At 35.4% G+C, this 6,004-nt stretch overlaps 1 non-coding gene across 1 annotated transcript; it reads right to left on the reverse strand.

Annotated features, from left to right (window-relative positions):
• Nucleotides 1-251: 251 nt before the first annotated feature.
• On the reverse strand, nucleotides 252-358 carry LOC128039342 (small nucleolar RNA R71). Its single transcript, XR_008193845.1, has one exon. It is a non-coding gene; the product is annotated as a small nucleolar RNA R71 (small nucleolar RNA).
• Between the last annotated feature and the right edge of the window lie 5,646 nt (nucleotides 359-6,004).

The following is a 6,004-nucleotide window of genomic DNA, read 5'->3' on the forward strand; positions in this document are numbered from 1 at the left end:
AGACAGTGGGCCAATTCAGTGGAATGCCTAGTGAAGATCCTCACCTACACTTAAGACTGTTTATGGCAGTGAGCGATTCTTTCAAGTTAGCCGGAGTACCTGAAGATGTATTGCGATTGAAGTTGTTCCCATATTCACTAAGGGACAGAGCTCGAGCTTGGTTGAACTCATTACCACCAAACTCAATTTCAAAATGGCAAGAGTTAGTAGAAAAATTCATAATGAAGTATTTCCCGCCTAGCAGGAATGCTAAGTTGAGGAATGAGATCACTACTTTCCAACAAATGGATGATGAGTCATTGTATGAGGCATGAGAAAGGTACAAAGAATTATTACGGAAGTGTCCTCATCATGGAATCCCACATTGCATACAACTTGAGACATTTTATAATGGTCTCAATGCTTACACGAGGATGGTAGTGGATGCTTCTGCTAATGGTGTTCTCCTTTCTAAGTCTTATAATGAGGCTTATGAAATCATTGAGAGGGTTGCTAGCAACAATTATCAATGGCCAATAATCGAGCAGCGTCAGGAAGACGAGTCGCTAGAATACATGAAGTAGATACTCTTACTTCACTCGCATCTCAAGTATCATCAATATCCTAAATGTTAAAAAATCTTACTATTAATGGCTGTAATAGTTTTGTAGCACAGCCACTGAATCAATTTGAAAATGTAGCCAGTGTTTATTGTGGGGAAGGACATTTGTTCGAAGAATGTCCATCAAACCCAGAATCTGTGTATTACATGGGTAACTAGAACCAAAATCAAGGAAGGCGTGGGCTGCAATCCAATTTCTATAACCTATCATGGCGAAACCACCCGAATTTTTCCTGGAGTAACCAAGGGGAAAGAACCAGTAACAATTATGTCGAACCTAGATCAACCCAGCCACCTAGTTTTTCCCAACAAGCTTAGAAACCAACCCAAGCTGAACCATCCAATAGCCTAGAGAATCTATTAAAGGCATACATGGCAAAAAATAATGTCTCTCTAAGGAATTTGGAAAATCAAGTGGGCCAGCTTGCAACTGAACTCAGAAATCGACCACAAGGTGCTTTACCTAGTGATACAGAGAATTCGAGGAATCCAGGGAAGGAGCATTGTAAAGTGTTAACATTGAGGAGCGGAAAGACTTTAGAGCCCAATTCTATTGAAGTTGAGAATGAGCCAGCTGGCACTCAAGACTCAGAGGAAGTTCAACCGAGTGTTGAAATTCTAGTTTCATCGAAAATTAAATTTACAAAATCTGACAAGGTAACTTCTGAACCAGCTAATTCTGATCAACTAATAACTTTGTTAGATGCAGAATTGCCATAGAAAACGAATCAACCAGTTCCAGTAAAGAAACCTCCACCACCCTACCCTCAAAGACTTCAGAAGCTAAAGCAGGAAATTCAATTCAAGAAGTTCCTAGACGTACTCAAGCAACTTCATATCAGCATCCCGTTGGTTGAAGCACTTGAACAAATACCGAACTATGTCAAATTCATGAAGGGTATCTTGTCTAAAAAATGAAGGCTTGGAGAATTTGAGACGATAGCCCTAACGAAGGAATGCAGTGCATATCTTCAAGACCAACTATCCCCAAAATTGAAGGATCATGAATGTTTTACCATACCTTGCAATATTGGAGCAACATATTATGGTAAGGCACTATGTGACTTGGGTGCGAGTATCAACTTGATGTCCATGTAAATATTTAGGAAGTTAGGGATAGGTGAAGTTAGACCTACTACGGTTACACTTCAATTAGCAGAACAATCCTTAGCACATCCAGAAGGAAAAATCGAGGACGTATTGGTACGTGTAGACAAATTTATCTTTCCTGCTGACTTTGTGATTCTAGACTTTGAAGCAGACAAAGAGGTGCCAATCATCCTAGGAAGACCATTCTTAGCAACCGAAAGGACCCTTATTGATGTGCAGAAGGGTGAGCTTACTATGCGTGTTCAGGAGGATCAGGTAACATTTAACTTTTTAAGTCCATGCAATTTCGTGACACAATTGATGATTGTTCTGCAGTGCCTGATTTAGAGGATTTAATCATGGACAAGGAACTCAATTATGTTGAGGACACATTGGAACAAATTTTGACTTCAGATCCTCCAAATGATGAAGAGGAGGATGAATACTTAGCTTTTTCTAGAAGCTAATCAAAGGGGATTTAATCTGCAATCCCGCTTTGAATATTTGGAGTTAGAGAAAAGGGATTATGCCTAACCAAAAGCGTCAATTGAGGAGCCACCTAAATTAGAATTGAAGGTACTTCCCTCACATTTGAAATATGTTTATTTAGGTAACTCTTCTACTCTGCCTATGGTTGTTTCAGCAGAATTAACTACTGAGCAACAAGAGAAACTTATCCTAGTGTTGAAACAATTCAAGAAGGCTATCGGATGGACTATAGCCGATATTCGCTAAATTAGTCCATCTGTATGCATGCACAAGATTATCTTAGAAGATGTCGAAAAAGGGACGATTGATGGACAACAAAGACTGAACCCCATCATGAAGGATGTAGTCAAGAAAGAAATCATCAAGTGGTTAGATGCGGGTATAATTTACCCCATCTTAGATAGTTCATGGGTAAGTCTGGTCTAGTGCATGCCAAAGAAAGGAGGTATCACAGTCATTGAAAATGAGAATAACGAGTTGATACTGACTAGAACGGTTATGAGATGGAAAATTTGCATTGATTACCGGAAGCTGAATAAGGCAACTAGGAAAGATCACTTTCCTTTGCCGTTTTTGGACCAGATGCTGGATAGACTCGTAGGGTGAGACTATTACTATTTTCTTGATGGATACTCAAGGTATAATCAGATTACAGTAGCACCGAAAGATCAGTACAAGACAACATTCACCTGCCCGTACAGTACATTTGCATTTAAGCGCATGCCATTTGGTTTATGTATTGCACCTGCTACATTTCAAAGATGTATGATGTCTATTTTTACTGACATGGTTGAGAAATATTTGGAAGTTTTTATGGATGATTTTTCAGTATTCAGAAATACATATGATGATTGACTAGCCAATCTAGCCAAGGTACTAAGGCAATGCGAAGAAACAAACCTTGTACTTAATTGGGAAAAGTGTCATTTCATGGAACGAGAAGGTATTGTTCTAGGGCATGGGATAACAAGACATGGAATCGAGGTAGATAAAGCAAAGGTAGATGTTATTAAGAAACTCCCACCTCCAATATCTGTAAAAGGTGTTAGGAGCTTTTTGGGTCACGCTGGTTTCTATCAAAGATTCATCAAGGACTTCTCCAAAGTTGCTAAACCCTTATGCAAATTATTAGAGAAGGACACATCGTTTAAATTTGATGATGAGTGCTTAAGAGCTTTCAACGATTTGAATAGTCGGTTAGTCTTGGCACCCATAATAGTCACACCAGACTGGGATTTGCCATTTGAATTGATGTGTGACGCAAGTGACTTCGCGATCGGAGCTGTCATGGGTCACCGAACGAACAAAGTTTTTCATCCCATCTACTATGCGAGTCAAACTCTGACAGGAGCTCAACTAAATTACACGGTAATAGAAAAGAAGTTATGTAACACCCTTAACCCGTATCCATCACTAGAATAAGGTTATAGAGTATTATCGGAGTTTACAAATTAATTTACAGACATTTCATTTCATTAAGCATTCATATTTATAGCCAATCAAAATCAAAACAATAATGAGCTAACGTTGGCCAATTTAACTTATACATGCCATTATAACCAGAATCAATTCATCCAAAATTACCGATAGTACCAATGGATAGTGAAATATATCTCCAACAAGCTTCCAACCCAATCGAGCTTCCGATAATCATTTAAATGCATCTAATTATGCATATTACCAAAAATAATTCAATTCCAATAATAAAACACATATTTATATAATATTCATCACCAAATAACATTCACTTTAATTAAAATTATACAGAATATAGTTCATACGAACTTACCAGGCTAAATTACAAAATACCATAATTAGGGACATTTTGGTAATTTTCCATTTTCATCAAATTTCCACCCGATCTTGATCTAATTTAATATTTCATTCAATTTATTAATTTAAATAATAAAACAATTCATTTCATGCAATTTGGTCACTTTTTGACATTTTTACAAAATTACCCTAAAATTTACTTTTATTCAATTTAGTCCCCGAACCTAAAACATGTAAATTAGCTATTTTAAAATAAACCCATATTAGCTAAATATTCATATATACTTTTCCTCCTCCTCCACACCATTCCACATCCTTGATATATACATAATACCACTATTTACTTGTTTACTCATAACAAGCTATTCACTTGAGTCATAGTCACTAAATAAATTATATCTTAAGCTACAGAACTCCAAATTGAGATCTGAAAACTTTATATGAAACTAGACTCACATATATTCTTACCATAAAATTTTCAGAATTTTGGTTTAGCCAATAAGTATAGTTTATTTTTAAAATTTCCCTATTTCACTATTTGATAGTTCGACCCTCTTCACTAAAAATTAATTATCTCTTTGTACAGAATTTGGATGATGTCTCCATTTATTTATCTTGAAAGTAGACTCATTAATTATTTTAAACATATAAATTATAACTCATTATTATTTTTTACAATTTTTAATGATTTTTCCAATTCGAATAGGGAACCCAAATTCATTCGATCTTGTCTCACAAAATTTATTATATCTCATGATTTACAATTCCATTGCTAACAACATTTCTTCTATGAGAAACTATACTCAATAAGATTTAATTCCATATTTTATTTATACTCTAATTCGATTTCCATGATTTATTGTCTTTGTCCAAAACTGTTTTAGTGCAAAATGTTGATTACTAAATTTATAACACCTTCCTTTCCTTTCTCTTCAATATTTTCCATCACTTCCTCTTATTTCCCTTTACTAACATGACAAGAATATAGAACCTTATATAATGAAACTCTACATTAACATTAATTTCCTTCTTTTTTTCAATAATATCAAACTCAAAAGTATATTGAAATCTTGATGTTCTTACCTTGTGCTATTGATTTCAATCTTTAACTTGATTTTCTCTCTCCTCCAGCTTCTATTTCTTGAATCTAACTTGATATTCTAGCTCTCCATAGTCTCCTTAACATTTCCCTCTCTTGGTAGCTATGAAAATTCTTTTGATTTATAGGTGAAAATGGTAAATTTTTGGTGGAAGGACCAAATTGTAAAGAAAGCAAAACTTTCTTTGTTCTCTTCTCTTCTCTTCTAACGTGAAATGCATGAGAAAGATGATGATTTCTCTTCATATTTCCTCCCTCTTATATTAATCATTTAATAATAAAATAATACTAAAAATATTAATAAAAAATTAATTAAATAACATTTATCTAATTGTCCTTTCCCTCCGTCTTTTGGTCACAAGTACATATTAGTAACAATAGACTATGCGTCTAAGTGGGTTGAGGTAGAGGCATATCTGACAAATGATGCTAAGGTTGTAATAAACTTTTTGCAGAAACATGTGTTCACAAGGTTTGGAACCCCAAGAGCCATCATCAGTGATGAAGGGTCCCATTTTGTGAACAAGTAGTTTAAATTATTATTAGATAAACATGGAGTGAAACACAAGGTTGCTACACTTACCATCTGTAGACAAATGGGCAAGTTGAACTTGAAAACAAGGAGATCAAAGGCATACTTGAGAAGGTAGTTTGCCTGAACCGATGAGATTGGTCTAAAAGAATGGATGATGTTTTATGGGCTTACAAGACAACATACAAGACACCTTTAGGGATGTCACCCTATAGGTTAGTCTTTGGGAAAGCCTGTCATCTACCTTTGGAGTTAGAACACAAAGCTTACTAGGCTTTCCAACGACTCAACTCTGATCTTAAAAGTGCCAAAGAGAAACAGATGCTTCAACTTAACGAATTAGAAGAATTTCAAATTTCTTCATGTGAGAATGCCAAATTACTTAAGGAGAGACTCAAGAAATCGAATGACTAGCACATTC

Source organism: Gossypium raimondii, chromosome 2 (genome assembly GCF_025698545.1).
Source record: "Gossypium raimondii isolate GPD5lz chromosome 2, ASM2569854v1, whole genome shotgun sequence".
Lineage (NCBI taxonomy): Eukaryota > Viridiplantae > Streptophyta > Magnoliopsida > Malvales > Malvaceae > Gossypium > Gossypium raimondii.